The sequence below is a fragment of the Solanum pennellii genome, chromosome 9 (assembly GCF_001406875.1).
Source record: "Solanum pennellii chromosome 9, SPENNV200".
Taxonomy (NCBI): Eukaryota; Viridiplantae; Streptophyta; class Magnoliopsida; order Solanales; family Solanaceae; genus Solanum; species Solanum pennellii.
This window is the reverse complement of record NC_028645.1, coordinates 54917871-54935975: the sequence shown is the minus strand read 5'-3', so window position 1 is coordinate 54935975 and position 18105 is coordinate 54917871. Positions and strand designations below refer to the sequence as shown.

General features: G+C 37.4%; 1 long non-coding RNA gene across 1 annotated transcript; it reads left to right on the top strand.

The window, feature by feature from the left end:
* The first annotated feature begins 10652 nt into the window (after positions 1-10652).
* LOC114078594 lies at positions 10653-14184 on the top strand. The gene is made up of 2 exons (XR_003580215.1): positions 10653-10838; positions 13671-14184. It is a non-coding gene; the product is annotated as an uncharacterized LOC114078594 (long non-coding RNA).
* Positions 14185-18105: the final 3921 nt, after the last annotated feature.

Sequence of the window (18105 nt, the reverse complement as noted above, 5' to 3'; positions counted from 1 at the left end):
GGCCAAACACAATATTTAAGACCCTTCCAGATAGCTATGAGTTCTTCCTCCATGTTTGTCATTACTCTCCGTCATGATTTCTCACACAGAAACCATATGAGCTTTGTCCTAAATTTTCTTTGTTTGCGCCATCTGTGTTACATGTTATCCAGTTCTCCTCTGGCTCCCTCCACCTCACAATTTGATAAAATAATATGGGTTCATATCTTTCTAAACTCTCTATCATTTCATTAAGCTGGTGGGGAATATCTTTAATCCACGGAAAATGTGATCTTACAAGCTGGTAAATAGTCAGTTGACATTAATGATATATTTTGCTATATGAGATCATTTTTCCATGCCTTATAGCATTCATCATTTTCCATAATTCCCATATAATAATTGCAGGAAATGCCTTCATAATCAGCTTCATCTTTGAGTTCCCATGATAGATCCACCACTTTTGAAAGGAGTTGATAAAGAGGAACTCCTTCAATGTTGATACCTGTATAATCTTAGACATATTTATATGCCTAACTAGTCAATATTTACCCATGAATTGATCATGTTAAAGGACGATCTTTAGTTGATTAGCTTGATTTTTTATGCTTGCAATGATTATGCACTAAAACATATGATTAGAAGTTTTTAGGAACTCTCAAGAAGATTGGAGTTGAGAGGAAAGAAAAGGTAGCAAAGGAAGGCTGAAATTGGTTAAGGATGGAAGCCCAGGGCGCACTTAGGCGCCAAGGGCTATCAGACAGAGGCACTTTTTGTGGTGCACTGTTTGGCGTGACACACCAAGGCTGGAAGTTCATAGGCGCTTTTCAGGCGCGGCGAGCCAACACCAAAACAACTAGAGCATGCTCTCGGCGCAATTGTGGCGCGTCACGCCATCCCTTTCCGACTTTTTCAACTTGTAAACATTAAATAGGATTTCTAATTTGTGTAGGATGTGTTCCCAACTCTTCCTATTACTATAAATAGATCCTTAGGCCTCCATTATTAGGGTTTGACGTTTTGTTTAGTGTGCAAGAGAAAGAATTCAAGTTTGTAATAGGTATTTATCCTTTAACTCTTCAATTTTTGGAAAATCGCATAAACTATCATATTTTGTGGTTTTCAATAACATGATTAGCTAAACGCCCTATTTCTGGGGCTGTAGCTATGAATGCAATGTTGAATATTTGAGGCTTTTTGAATTACTATTCGATTGTTAATACAAGTTACTTCTATAATCGTGTTTTGGTTTTACGCTTGCTCACCATAAGATAAATCTAGTGTCTAATCTTAAAATTGGGAGAGGAGAGGTTAGATAGACCAGGGAATTTAGAGAGCTCGGTCCACCCATTAGATTGAGTGATTAGTGTTCAGGAGTGACGCCCAGACAAACACTTTGTTTGCTTACGAAATAGGATGAAATATAAATGCTCGCCATTTAGTCTATTTATCCTTGCTCAACGATGTTGTAAGATAGCTAACTGGGGTAGGTGACGAGAGGCGTATAGCCCGGATCATACCATCAACCCTATAAACTAGTAACTTGACAACTGAAAGTAGTTCTAAGCCAATAATATGATGCTTGACATTTATGATGTGCTGCAGACCTTGAATTGCTTCCAAACTTGCTTGAAACATTATATCGAAGTCCTTCGAAATTGTTTACTTTTATTTAGTGGTTACCAATAAACCATCAACTCTTGAAAGGTTACAATTTACTTTTAGTTGTATAATTAAGTGAATATAAATTTATCATAAGCCCCTTGGGAACTATAACTCATTTCTAAAATAATACTACTTGTGCACCATGTGCATTTGTGTATTTTGGGAGCAACAAGTTTTTGGCGCCGCTGCCGGGGACTTAGAAATTGATTTATATTCAACCTTCTTAAGTTTCCAATTAGATTATTCAGGTATTAATTACTTGATCTTAGCTTGTTTGTTGCAGACATTTTATTTTCAGGTATGGCTCAGAAAAGAGATCTTGTCGAACCTTACAACGAAAAGAAATTTATGGTCTAATACAAAATGTTTAATAAAAGAAAACTAGAAACATAGTCCATGTCCTCGAACATATGAGGACATACCAATCTTGAGAGAAATCTACTTCATAAGCTTCAACTCTAGCAATTTCACTTGCCATCGCCTACACTTGAAGACATAGATAAGAATATGGAATTAGTACAATTAAGCACTAAGTATGGTGAACATGCAAGAAAATCTTGCAAAAAGGGACACTTTTGTTGAATATGCTTCTCATGCTATTTTTGGTAAAAATCTAATAAGACAAGTATAAAAAACATCTTCAAGTCAATATTCACATATAAGGTAAGACCACAATCATTAGCTAACACATTTAACCATTTAGACCCTCTACCTAAGGTTATCCTAAGACCCATCTAGGTAAGACATGAAGACACCGCCCATACAACCTCTTCAATGGATACCTAAGTATTCCTCAAAGCCACCCTAGGTAAGAACCTTTCTAATTCAATACACCTTTACTAAGTGAAAATCATTCATTTAATCCATTTAGGAGACAGCTAAGCAAAGAGGGGACTTCACATAATGGTCTTGGAAGACCCTGAGAACTCACTATAGCATCTTCAAAACCTACTCGTGTCATGTATAGATAGCGTCTTATTCCACTACCTACACGTTGTCGAACCTATCCAATAGCTACTGTGTACATCCCACATGATGAGAATAAGCATTAACTGACATAGACCACACTAGCTAGGTATGGAATCCGGTGTCATCAAAGCCCCATAGAGTGGAAGGTGTTCTACTTGCCAAGGGTAGAACTAGTACACATCCCATGTTGGCACATGGTTTAGGGGATATCAAAAGGTTTCTTTGTACTCTAGCCTCATACTCAACTAGAGATAATACCTTATGCATATCCATTAGGTGCTTTGCCTTGGTTCTCATAGAGTGAGTTCATTCACATAAGTGTATTAGAGAAGGTACCATCACTAAGCCCTACAAACTCATAATACCATTTCCAAGAAGGGGTCCACACGGGCTGCCGATCAAGGTTCATTTGGATAGATATTATGACTTTCTTAGATATGGTTTCATGTCGTTCCAGCCAACCTACCTCTAAGTCCATCATTCCACTCAAGAAGGAGGGACCATTTCGGTCTACCACTTCAAGGCTTCTTTGTTAACTTTCTTTTCATATTCAAGGTTTCATCTTAGTCTTTCATAGAAGGGTAAATACTTTAGATTTATTGATCCTAGACTTTCATTTATATACTCATTCAATACAATTCAAGTACCAAGTAGGGACAACTAAGTCTACAAACGCAAGATACAACATCATTCTATAAAAACTCTTCTTCATCCTTCTTTATCATATATCAACATTTATATAAGAAGAAATAGTTTCAATCATATCAATATAGCACTCATACAAGATCTTATAGACATCAAATGAGCACCTTAACCTTATACATTCACATATACCGTAACATGATAATACCACAATTCACATAATAATCCGACAAGGCCACGTTCATAATATTTGTAACAATTAAGCACCACCACCGTAAGTGGACCATACCAATAAATAACAATTCAATATCAATTATACATTAAATAAGAGAATTGGGTAAACTCACCACCTTCCAATAGCCACAATTACCATTCCTTAACATCTCTAACCGCTCCACACAAAAAGATAACTTACCAATTACAACGCCCATAAGGCTAAGAACCCTAACTCATCCATATCAATAATTCAACATAATCCAAGATAGATATCAGTACTATATATTAAAATATGAACAATTCCATCAATAGACAACATGTAATTTAATAGCCCATAACAATCTAAACATAAATCTAACATAATTAGGTCATAATCAACACATCCACTTTTCCACTTTAGAGTCAAAATGAGGAATCAAGGAATACATGGGTTCATGGACTTTTTGATTATAAAACCATCAATTAACATTGAATACTTCATAAATCATCAATTTAAACATTTTAAGGAAAAAACCCATGCTTGGAATTTGAAATAGGGTTTTAGGTTTTTTATGTGGTCTTTCGAAAAGCTTTTGAATTGGCTCTTTGAATGAGAGAATAATCAAGGATGAAATCACCATACCTTATTTAAGTCCTATCCACAAAATTAAGGTTGAAAATTTGGAGAATTTGATCCTTTTCCTTGGAGCTTGAAGGTTCCTCAATGAAGAATTTGACTAGAGAGAGAATTTAAAGATAAGGGAGAGCTTCTATTTGTTTTGATTTCTCATTGAGTGTTGGGGTTTTTGATTGGGAGAATGAGTGTAAAATGACTTAAAATCAATATATAATACACCCCAAAATTACCCAAAAACACCCCTACATTAATTGGACCTTTTAAAAAAGTCAAACTTAACTTTTATTTTCGGAATTATCGTCGGGGAACAAGTCCGTTTCGCGGAGGTGTTCCTACAAGTTTATGGAAATTAATTTTTGGACAAAAGAATCCGCGATGCGGACCAACCTTTTGGTCCTAGGTGGAGAAGATTCGCGACCCAGAGTGGCTCCCTCAAGGTTCTGCCTACACGCTTTCTTGGCAGCACCTTGGCCAAGGCTTGGGTCCTCTTCAAGGACCCTTTGGTCGGTCCTTGGGGAGTCGTGCACATATATTTTGACCCTAAACATGTCCCTATAGGTGTTAGGGTAATCCCCACTAATTTTAGACTCCAAAGAACACATGAAAGCACATACAACAACAGGACACACTAGCACACAAAAGACTAGTTTCCGAACGTCTTGATCGTCCCTTGATGTTTGACTTCAAAACTCTTTAAAACAGACTTCTAATTCTATTATTCATTATTTTAACAAGTTATTTACTCATAAAACCCATGTAAGGCTCTAGCTCATCCTATTTCATTTTTAGGGTGTTTCACCCAGCAAGACCAGTGCGAGATGTGACAGTCCCATCGTCCGCCAATTAGGCGTCTAGTATTAGGAAATCAGGGGGTAAATTTGAACTAAAACAGAGTATGGTACAAATCCTTCATTCTAATAGGAAATTTACTGGTCTCTCCCATGAGAAACCTCAAGGCCGTCTTTGGAACTTCATGAATATCAATGATACTTACATACCACTTGATGTCTCACCGGGCTATGTGAGACTAACATTGTTCCCATACTCATTGTTAGGATCTGCAAGGCATTGTTTAGATTCTTAACCACCAAATTTCATCACCACTTGGGATGATCTAGCAAAGAAATTTCTGAGTCGATTCTTCCAATCCAAGAAAACAACGAAACTAAGGGTGAGATAATAAATTTGCTCAAAAGCAAGGGGATGACATATATCAAGCACGAGCGCTTCAAACAAATATTGAATGCTTGCCACACCACATGCAAATAAATGAGGTACTAGATTACACTTTCTTTGAAGATTTAGAATATAATGCCAAAGCTCTTCTTAATAGTACAATAAGGGGAAAGGCTTTATCGATAACAATTGAAGAGTTCTTCGACTTACTTGATAAACAATCTGAAGGGAAGCAACAGTATGAGGGGGAAATGTATAGAACCACAACCCTAAAGGTTGTAGGGATCTTAGATGTAGAGCAAGCTACTACCATAAATGCCAAATTAGGGGCAATGCAAAGCCTTACAGTTTAAACATGTGGCTCTAAATCAGGCACCGGTAAATGTGGTACAACATACAGCCTGTTGGTGTGAGGTATGTGGTAGTGGGACCTATGAAACTGAGCAATATGAGGCAAACCCAGATTTTGTGAATTATGTGGGTAATGCGCAAAGGTTCCAAGGTCAATAAAGTTATTGTAGTAGTTAAAACCCTAGTTGGAGGAACCATCCTAACTTCTCATGGGGTGGAAACCAAAACCAAAATCGGGCACAAGAGGCAAACCAATACCGTACTCAAGGGGCTGGGCAACAATACTAAAATCCTAACCAAAGTGTAACTTCTAGTGCACCAAAAGGGGGAATGACCAATGAAGAGATATTCCAAAAGCTCATGACTGAAATGGGAAAGAAGTTAAGTGCCAGAATAAATAAACAGGATGACAACATCAAAAACAACCAGTGGCTAACTCAAACTTGCATCCCCAAGGTGTGCTGCCTGGTGATACTGAGACAGAACCCAAAGCAATTACATGAGATAAGTACTAGAAGTTGGTTACAATTAGAGGAACTAGCTCCAAAAAGAGAGATACTGAGGTAAGTAACAAAGAAAAAAAGAGGAAGAGGTGTAAAAACTTTTCAATGTTGAGGTACCCGTTACTCAAAAGAAATTATCACCTCCATTCCCACAAAGATTAGAAAAGCATAATGAAGATGAATGCTTCAGTAATTTTCTTTCTCTCCTTAAACAGGTTCACATTAATCTACCTTTGGTTGACATTTTGCACAGTGTCCGAAAGTATGCTAAATACGTGAAGGACATTGTGTCTAGCTAGATGAATCTCACGGATTATGAAATTGTAGCACTTACTGAGAAGTGAAGCTCAAGGATCCACAATAGACTACCCAAAAAGTTAAAAGATCCGGGTAATTTTACTGTGCAAATTATAATTAGGCCAAGTTTCCATGCCCCAGGGTTGTGTGATTTGTGGGGAAGTATAAATTTAATGCCTTTATTTTTGTATCTAAAGCTTGGGTTGGGTAGTCCATAAAAAACCACTGTTATCCTTCATATTGCTGATAGATCCATCGCTAGGCCTAAAGGCGTAGTAAAAGATGTCTTAGTGTAAGTAAGTTCATTGATTTTTCCTATAGACATTGTGATCTTAGATTTTGAACCTGATGTTGAAGTTACATTCATTTTGGGACGACCTCTCTTGGCCACGGGTAGGGCATTAATTGATGTAGTAGCTGGTCAGCTAACTATGAGGGCTCATGATAAGGTTGAGGTATTTGATGTTTACCGCGCCTTAAAATTGCCTTCTGTCTATGAGTAGTTATTTGATATTGATCAAATTTTAGAATCAAAGTAGTTGTGCCTGATGATCCCTTAGAAAGAGTGTTAGTGGGTCATGAAATAGATGAAGATAGTGAGGCTCAAGTGATTGAATCGTGATTGAATCTAGCACTAGTAAACACTTTGCCATCAATAGAGGAAGCCCCTAAGTTGGAACTCAAAACTCTGTCAGCTCACCTAAGGTATGCTTATTTGGGTACTAATGAAACTTTGCCTGTTGGACTTTCTACAGAATTGTCTGATCTATAGGTTGATCCGACATTGGAGATCTTAAAGCGGAGGAAGAAAGTAATTGGGATTAGTTTGGTGTTTATGTATGCATAGGATTTACATGGAAGAGGACCCCAAAACCAGGCTCAAAATTAACATCGCCTAAATCCTGTGATGAAAGAAGTAGTAAGGAAGTCATAAAATGGCTAAATGCTGGAATTGTGCACCCAATTTGTGATAGTAAGTGGGTAAGTTCGGTACAATGTGTTCCCAAGAAGGGAGGTATGAGCGTAGTAAGGAACGAAAAGAATGAGTCAATTCCTACAAGAACAATGTCGAGTGGAGAATTTGTATGGATTACCGGAAACTAAATGATGCGACCCGAAAAAATCACTACCCCGTTCCCTTCATTGATCAGATGCTTGACCGACTTGCATGGCAGGAGTACTATTGTTTCTAATATGGATAATCCGGTTACAACCATCTCTTGATTGCACCTGAGGATTAGGACAAGACACATTCACTTGTCCTTATGGCAAATATGCTTTCAAATGCATTCCATTTGGACTTTGTTATGCACCAGCGACTTTTCAAAAGTGTATGATGACCATATTTCATGATATGGTGGAATACTTTGTAGAGGTGTTCATGGATGATTTCTCAAGAATCTGTTGAGGTATGTCTCAGGAATCTTGATAACGTAGTTGCGAGGTGTGAAGAGACTTACTTAGTTCAAACTGGGAAAAGTCACACTTTTTAGTTAGAGAGGGTATAATGTTGGGACAAAAGGTGTCTAAATCTTGTTTGGAGGTTGACAAGGCCAAGGTTGAAGTTATTGAGAAATTTTCCCTCCTATTTCTATAAAAGGTGTGCGTAGTTTTCTAGATCATGCAGGTTTCTGCCAGCGATACATCAAGAATTTTTCCAAGATTGCAAGACCTATGTTCAATATTTTAGAGATTGAGGTGAAGTTTGACTTTGATACCATGTGTTTGAGAGCTTTTGATTTGTTAAAGAGGAACTTAATTGAGGCTCCCATTCTAATTGCTCCTAATTAGGAATTCCCGTTTGAACTCATGTGTGATTTAAGCGATATAGCAGTGGGTGCATTGTTGGGACAATAATAGAATAAAGTGTTCCACTTGATCTATTACACAATCAAGACTCTTGAATCGACACAATCTAATTACAAAGTGACTGAGAAGGAGATTCTAGCTCTAGTGTTCACGTTCGACAAGTTTAGATCATATTTAGTAGGTACTAAAGTGATTGTTTTTACTGACCATGAAACTACTAGGTACTTATTCAATAAGAAAGATGCGGAACCAAGGCTGATTCGTTGGGTATTGCTTCTCCAAGAATTTTCCAAGAATGCGGAAAGGTACTGAAAATCAGATAGAGGATCACTTATCTAGGTTGGATGATTTTTCCCATGTAAATGAAGGTTACAAATCCGCAAAGAGTTTTGGATGAGCAATTGATGACTCTAGATATATCTCAAATGTCATGGTATGAAAGCATTGTGAATTTGATTGTGAGTGGAGAGTATCCTCTGGGTGCAACCACCCAACAAAAGAAGAAGTTGAATAATAATGCTAAGTTGTATGTCTGGGATGAACCATTCTTGTTCATGCAAGGTGTAGATCGGATAGTAAAAAGGTGCATTTCGAAGTCTGAGGTCCATCAAGTGCTTGAAAGTTCTCATGATATCCCATATGGGGGTCACCATGAACGAGAGTGTACTGCTCACAAGGTACTACAATCTGATCTCTTTCGTCCCTCGTTATTTAAAGATTCTATTCTTTTTGTGAAGGGTTGTGATAAATGCCAAATATTGGGTACTATCTCAAGAAGACATGAGATGGCACAAAGTAACATTTTGGAGGTGGAAAACCAATACATTCTTGTTGCTGTGGATTATGTTAGAAAATTGGTTGAGGTGGTCACTCTTCCTTCTAATGACTCAAGGGTGGTGATAATGTTCATTAAAAAGCACATCTTCACTCGCTTTGGCACTTTAAGGGAAATTATAAGTGACGGAGGTAAGAATTTTACTAACCATCTTGTTAAGAATCTTCTTTATAAGTATGGTATTCGTCATAAGGTTGATACAACTTACCATCCTCAAACGAGTGGCCAAGTGGAGGTGTCGAATAGAGAGGTGAAACAAATTTTACAGAAAATGGTGAATGCACAAAGGAAAGATTGGTTTGAGAAATTAGATAATGTGTTGTAGGCGTATAGGACTACATACAGACACTTATAGGGACTTCTCCCTACCACATCATATTTGGAAAGCATGTCTCCTTCCGGTAGAATTGGAGCATCATGCTTATTGGGCAATTAAGAAGTTAAACATGGACACCGAGCTATCCGTTAAAAAGAGAGTGAATCAGCTGGATGAACTTAAAGATATTAGGCTCCACACTTGTGATGATTCCTAGTTATATAAATAAAAGATGAAGAGGTGACATGACAAACACATAGTAGCTCGTACCTTCAATACGGGAGATAAGGTACTACTCTTTAACTATAGACTAAGGTTATTCCCCAAAAAACAAAGGTCGAAGTGGAGTGGTCCTTTTGAGGTTGTAGAATGACACAACATCGGGTTGTTGAACTTAAAGGTAAGATTGGCCTCACTTCATGGTCAATGGGCACAAGGTTAAACACTATTTAGGTGGAGATTAAGATCGTGATCGAGAGGCTTTGGAGCTGAAAGATGAATGATTCAAACTGCGTTGTGACGCGACATTATCAAGTGCTACATGGGAGGCAGCCCATGAACAATATGTAACAAATAGGTAGTTTGTTCTTTCAATTCTTGAAATTTTGTTTGTAGCTTAGTTTAAATCTTTAGCATATAGGTTAGTTTTAGTTAGATAGGATTTTTCATTATTTGTAACATAGCTTGTAAAAGAGAGAGAGAGACAGAGAGAGAGAGAGAGAGAGAGAGTGGGAACCTATTGCCAGGCACACCGTGCATGGCTAGAAACGTCATAGAAGAGTTCCAGGTGCGCTGAGAGGTGCGTCACCCAGCCACTGCACCTTGTGCGTGTAGGTTGGCACACTGTGGGCTATGCCGCGCCAAGGCTAAAACCTCATACACGCCTTTCAGGCGCGATGCGAGGTTCATTGCCCTTTCATCGCCCCAACGCCTAGAATTTTTCAAATGTCGAGTTTTGACCTAGATTTAACCCGACCCAACACCTTAAAACCCCCCAAATCCCATATTCTTCCCCCATTCCTTAACATCCACCGAACAAACCCTCTCTCTTTCAACTTCTCTTCTCCCCCAATTTTTTTCTTTTTCCTCCATTAAAATCCCAAACCAACCTTCTCTATTACCTCCGCCACTTATAAACCCACAACACCCACTTCCTTTTCCCTTTCTCTCTACCTCTCCAAATTTCATTCTCTTTTTTCTTCCTTACCAATTAACCAACCCGACCCCCTCGCTATTTTTCTAACTTTTTTCTTTTTTTCTACTGCTCTCTTCTTAACAGGTATTCATGGCTCCTAAAACGAAGAATGTGGTGGTTCAAAGCATAGTAGAAAAGGTGAATCTTTTGGGTCTAGTGGTCGGGACCCGATGCAAAAATTTGTTAAGAAAGCTGTGGATAAGTATGGCTGTGAATTGTTTGAATGTCAAATAGAGGCAAAATACACCGGAAACAAATTTATGAATGAGGTATAGTTACATTTGTTTTTTCCTGACATATATTAGACTGTTAATGAGCTGGGTTTGTAGTTTATCTTTGCCAATTCGGGGGATCACAATTTGACATTAGTGAGGGAATTTTATTCTAACTGGTTGACTAAAAGAAAATATAAAACTGTGTCAGTTAGGGGAAAAGTGTCAAGGTCTTTTCATGAATTCTGGAGAGTTATTAGGAACACCGAATTTCATTACTATGTGTTTATTGGCTTGAAGGATAAACCTCCTTATAGGAATATCCGACATACCTTATGTGGGGTTGACTCAAATGCTAGGTGGGAGCGGAGTAAGGGCATTGGGAGGCATAATACATTTCATTTTGCTTACTTTAATCTAGTGGCTAGGGTATGGCTAATGATAGTTCGTAATGTGTTACTCTCGGCCAAACATCTAACTGAGGTGACTAGAGATAGGGTGGTAGTAGTGTATATGTTGATGAAGGGCATGCCCATTAATGTGGGGGCCATTCTTAGACAGAATATGATGAATGTTAGGAATAACCTGAGTTGGAGGTTCTGTTACGGGGGATCGATTACCTGTTTTCTAAAAGGACAGGGTATTGAGAAAGAGGAAGTAGACACGACTGTTGCCCAACACCCAAATCTGACGGGTAAGTCGGTTGATGTGACTTGAACAAAGGTACTAGACATGTCCCATGCACCTGTCTTATTGTCCCTAGACAGGCAAGCCCGTGATGACAACGTAATGGCACATATGTTTGGTATGTCTAAATTGCAGTTGCGAATTCGAGGTCATCTGGTCAGTGGTGATGAGATACAAACCTTGGTTGAGTGTTATCATTTGATCGACAATGTAACCTTTATGTGAAAGACTGGTCCCACATTTTTGGAGCCTTTGGATGATGATGAGGCTAACGAAGATGAGGGGATGGATGATGAGAAGAAGGATGCCGTCGTGGACGATATGAATGCCTTAATGGTGTTCGACCATGGTGAGGACGACGCGTAAAGGCCCTAGGGAGTATTCCTCACCTCCTACTTTGTTTTAATTGTGCACTAAGAATAGTGCTTCTCTTTAAAAGTGTGTGGGTGGGCAATATTCTCTGTTGTATATAGTTCTTTACTACTTTATCGTATCTAGTTGTTAGTTTCTATTTTTTTTCTTTTGGGTTCCTCAGAGTTGTTGTCGGTACTTTTACTGAGGATTGTACCTTTGAACCGAATATGATTATTTTATTATTTTATTGAGTCTTAGAGTCGTCTTAGGAGTGAGTATTCTCAATGATGGATGGATGACGACCGTATTAAGGGAAAGTTAGTCATAAAAGAGTAGGACCGAGAACCCGAATAAGTTAGCCAAACGGCATGGGTAGTCATATTTGGAATAATGAAATATATAGTGACCTTGTAGCTAGCATCTGTTCTTAAGTTTGATGCAAAGTTAAATGGAAATGGGCTAAACTGTGTAGTAATACGGTAATGCAACTTGTATGAGCATGTTAGTTGATATATCCTTATATGTGTCGTAATGCCATGTGTGGTGAGAATTGATTGGTTCGTTATTAACTTGATATCTAGAAGTTGCCTTGTATGTGTCGAATTAGTAGCTTGTATGACTTAGGGAATGTGATAGAGTTGTTTCTTTGAAATAGTCAATTCTTAAATCAAATTGTATGCCTACCATTGAATTGATCCCAAGTGAGATCCATTGAGCCTTTAACCTAGTTTATTGATAAACCATATGATTAGCTGAAACCCGTTATTTGATACCAAGTCTTTTGACTTTATGAAAATCCATAATGCACTATGTTAAGAAGAAGGATTGGAAAATGTTGGTTGATATAGCTAAGGGGGAATTGCTACATTGTGTGAAACAAATAAAATTCTAGTTTGTCCCTGGTCCTTAGTGACAATATGCACCTTGACTAAAATCGATGGTGGTTAACTTAGAACTATGCTCGAAACATTGGCCCTAATCCTATCAAGGATAATGTGCACATCACTCGAATGTTAAAATCCAGAGTTTGGATGGTTAGTGCGAAAGCAATTAAATGTTAAAAAAATGATGAAAAAGAAATAAAGGAAATATATGGAGCAACAAAGGGGAGTATATAGCCATGAAGTGTGTACTAGGAGAAAAGAAAAGTTAGGAAGGAGGTTGTTGTTTAAATAATAGCATGTGCATAAGGGAGGTGTAGTCACTAAAATGATTCCCAAATATTTCCTCCCTTACCTTATGCTGACATTACATCAAATGAAAGTCCTCTTGATTCCTTGAGAAATATAATGCGAAAGTAAGAATACACTATGGGCAAGTTTGTGGTATGTTGAGGAAAGTAAGAACTTTGTTTGTGAGAGTGAGTTGATTATTTGGAAAAATAGGCCTTGTTGATTTTTTATATTGCTTGAGTAAAATGCTTTACTAAACATAAATAAGTGAGGGAATTTATGACATGTGTAGAATTGTCTAATTGTTGTGTAGTATGAGTTTGCATTAGCCCAGAAAAGTAACTAAACAATCATTCTTTGAACATGTGTTGTACTTGGTGTAATTATTATGAATTGTTGGATCCAATGTGAACTACAACATTACGATTAAAAATGTTTGGTTGACTTTAAGGTGGGTGGAGTCCAAAGATTTTGGAAGAGAATTCATAGTCTAGAGATTGTTTGAGGACAAACAAAATCCTAAGTGTTGGGTGGTGATCTTAGGCATATTTTTATGCCTAAGTAGTCAATATTTTCCCATGAATTGATCATGTAAAGGATGATCTTTAGTTTATTAGCTTGATTTTGTTATGCTTGCGATGATTATGCACTAAAACATATTATTAGAAGTTTTCAGGAACTCTCAAGAAGATTGGAGTTGAGAGGAAAGAAAAAGGTTGCAAAGGAATGTTAAAATTGTCTAAGGATGGTAGCCTCAGGGCCAGGCGCACTGATGGGTGCGAGGCGCCAAGGGCCAACAGACAGAGACGCTTTTGTGGCACACTGTTGGGCGCGACGCGCCAAGGCCTTAAGTTCAGAGGCGCTTTTCAAGAACAACACGCCAACACCAAAACAACTGGAGCATGCTCTTGGCGCGGTGGTGGCGCGACACACCACCCCTTTTCCGACTTTTTCAACTTGTAAACATTAAATAGGATTCCTTAGTTGTGTAGGATTTGTTCCCAACTCTTTCTATTATTATAAATATAACCTTAGGCCTCCCTTATTAGGTTTCGACATTCTGTTTAGTGTGCATGAGCAACTATTCAAATTTGTAATAGGTTTTATCCTTTAACTCTTCTATTTTCTGGAAATCGCATGAACTATCATATTTTGTGGTTTTCAAATAGCATGAGTAGTTAAACGCCCTAGTTATGGGTCTGTAGCTATCAATGGAATGTTGAATATTTGACGCTTTTTTAATTACTTTTCGGTTTTCAATACATGTTACTTTTAGATTCCTGTTTTACTATTTTATGCTTGCGTACCATAAGATAAATCTAGTGTCTAATCTTAAAATTGGGATAGGAGAGGTTAGATAGACCAGGGAATATAGAGAGCTCGGTCCACCCATTAGATTGAGGTGATTAGTGTTCAGGAGTGACGCCCAGATGAACATCTTTCTTGGTTACAAAATAGGATGAAATATAAATGCTTGCCAGTTAGTCTATTTATCCCCTCTCAACGATGTAGTTAGATAGCTAACTGGGGTAGACGACGAGAGGCGTATAACCCAGATCATACCATCAACCCTATAAATCAGTAACTTAATAGCCGAAAGTACTTCTAAGCCAATAATATGATGCATGACATACATGATGTGCTGCAGCCTTGGAATTGCTTTTAAACTTGTTTGAAGCATTATATCAAGTTCGTTCGAAATCATTTACTTTTATTTAGTAGATATTAGTAGTTACCAATAAACCATTAACTATTGACAGGTTACAATTTACTTTTACTTGTAGAATTAAGTGAATATAAATTGATCATATGTCCCTTGAGAATGATAACTCGTTTCTTAATGAATCTATACTACTTGAGCGACCACGTGCACTTGCGCGTATTTTGGGTCATCTGTGTTACATGTTATACAATTCTACATTGGCTTCCTCCATCTCAAAAGTTGATAAGATAATGTGGGTTTGTATCTTTCTAAACTCTCTATCGTTTCATTAAGCTGGTGGGGAATATCTTTAATCCACGGAAATTGTGATCATACAAGCTGGCAAATAGTCAGTTGACATTGATTATATATATTTCTATATGAGATCATTTTTCCATTTTTTATAGCATTCCTCATTTTTCATAACTCCCACATAATATTGGCAGGAAATGCCTTCATTATCACTTTCACCTTTGAGTTCCCATGATAGCTCCATCACTTTTGAAGGAGTTGATAAAGAGGAACTCCTTCAATGTTGATACATGTACATGAATCAAATAGTCTCCGTAGTATTTGGGCTATGGGGATTATTAGTAATTAATGTGTCATGGTTTCCATTGCTCCTTTTCCACAACAAAAACATCGTGATACAATTTGTATCCTCATCCTTTTTAGATTATCATCAATTGCAATTATTTTCTTCTATACCCTCCAAAAAAGAAAGGAAATCTTAAAAGGTAACCCTTTCACCCATATATTCTTCAACCAGTCAACCTCCTCCTTTCTTATCCTTGATTTGATATGCTGATTTCACCATAAACTCCCCTTTTGTAGTTTCATGTCCACCGTGCGCTATCTATCCTTTCATTATTCAACCTAGGTTTGATATTATCGACTATGTACATAGTCATCTCATTTGAAATATGGAGTTGTAACTTATTTACATCCCACAATCCATTACTAACGAAGTTCGTCACCTCTAGCTCTTCCCCTTTTACAATTCCCTCTTCAATGAAATATAATGCCTCATGCTTAGTCCAATTATCAAACAAAAATTTTGAGTATCGAGCATGTACTTGCCGTTAAATTTCATGTTATACTTCCTCCCTAATGCCCAACATTGTTCTCCTTGTGAAGCTCCATTACTACTCACAATAGTAGGATGAAACTTCTTACAATATTTATTCCCCATGAAATTGGCCCATAGAGAGGAGGTAGATACCCTGAAACTCCACCATAGCTTGGCAATAAGAGCTTTAGAGACGTCACGTAATGATCTTAATCCAAGTCCCCTTTCATTCCTTGGGCAGCACATCTCTTCCAACGAAACCCAGTGTTTACCTTTTATTCCTCCAACATTTCACCAATAAATTTTTTCAAAAAATTGATGAATTTGTTCAATGACCTTTTTTGGGGGACTCATAGCTGATAAGAGGTAGACAGGAATCGATTGTAAAACATGATTGATGAGAATGAATTTCCTCCAAAATAAAACAATTTTTTATGCCATGAAAGTACTCTTCTAGTCACTTTTCTGATAAGCTCTTCAAAATGAGTACTACTCTTCCTCCCATAAAACACTGGGCGCACCAAATATATAAATGGAAAATTCCCTTGTTTGATCCCAGATAATCTTCTCAATCATATAGCCACTATCAAAGGTGTTTTATCACGTAGATAGAAAAAGCTCTTCAATTTATTAATCATTTTCTCCGATACCTTCTCATATTCAGTTAGAACCTTTATCATCTTAATAATAGAGCCCATGTCACCAGATCCAAAAGGAATAGTATCAACTGCATATGCATATGATAAATGATTGATTTATGAACTCCACTTTGGTAAGCCATAACTCTTGTAATGAGGAATGATTGATTTATGAACTCCACTTTGGTAAGCCATAGCTCTTGTAATGAGGATCTCTGTGCAACTTATTTATACCTATTGACAATACTTCGGCTGCTATTATGAATAAGGTCGGAGATAATGGATATCCTTGCTTCAGAATCCTAGATGATTTGAAAAATCCATGTGATTGACCATTAATTAGTACCTAGTACCAATTGTTTGAGATCAATCTCTAAATCATATAAATTACCATTTATGAGAAACCAAAGGCTCTTAAAACTTTTGTTAAAAAATCCATGAAACCCTGTCGTAAGCCTTTGTCATGTCTAGCTTCACTACCACATTCATGTTCTTATTTATCAAGTTAATATCCCTGATATTTCTTGAGCCAACAAAGCATTTTCTGTAATGCTTTTACCTCTCACAAAACCCACTTGAATATTGGAGATAATTTTAGGTAAAAATTGTGCCATTATCTCATGAACCACTCTTGATATGATCTTATTAGCAAAAGAACATAAACTAATTAGCCTCTTGTCTGAGATCGTTATAACTCTTTCCATTTTGGGGAGAATTATTAGATTAGTGTGAGTAATGAATTTGGGTAATTCATATCCACAAAAGAAAGCCCTAACCAGTTTGGTCACGTCCTCCCCAACTAACTTAAAAATAATTTTCAGAAAAATCATCAGGCACACATACACTATCCCATTCATATAAAAAACAACTCCCTTTACTTCCTCCTCACTAGGAAGCCTCGTCATTTCCTCATTCTGCTCTACAATGACCAAATGTGGGATGTGATGAAGCATTGTGAAATCGTGATTCACTCCCTCCTCCTTGATTGATTATAAAAGAAATCTACTGCCTCTTTGCCGGTTTGATGATTATTCTCACTAACCATCCCTCGTGAATTCGTGATTTCTGCTAAGTGTAGCTTCTTTTTCTTCTTTACATAAGAATGGAAAAACATAGTGTTATTGTCTCCTTCTACAAACCACTTCATACCCCCCTCGCCTTTTGTTTCCAATATAGCTCATCAACTGTCAAGTATTTTTCAGCTCTGCCTCCATTTTATTCAATTCTTCCCTGTTTTCAACTGACGAGTCAATCTCCAACTGCACCTCCCTTGCTTTTATAATGTCTTCAATGATGGAAATTTGTTGAAAAATGTTTCCAGATGTACTTTTGCTCTAGCTTGTCAAAGCTTTCTTCACTCCCTTTAATTTAGCCTGGAACTCCATGAAAGGATTACCAGTGAAATCCACTTTCCAGTTCAGTCGTACAATTCTACTTGCTTGGTCCAAAAACTTTAAAACTTGAAAGGTCGAATGACCGATTATTCTAAGGAATTATATATAATGTGAAGTGGCACATGATCTGAACCTTGTCTTTAATTTGGTGTATTTACAATGACGGGGAAATGATTATGAAAGCTTGGTTGACCTATCCAAGCATTTGAAAATACTATCCTCTCCAATTCTCCCATTCCACCAAGTGTATCTACTTCCTGTGAATTTGACTTCCTCTCGTGCACAACTACTAATAAAGATCGCAAAAT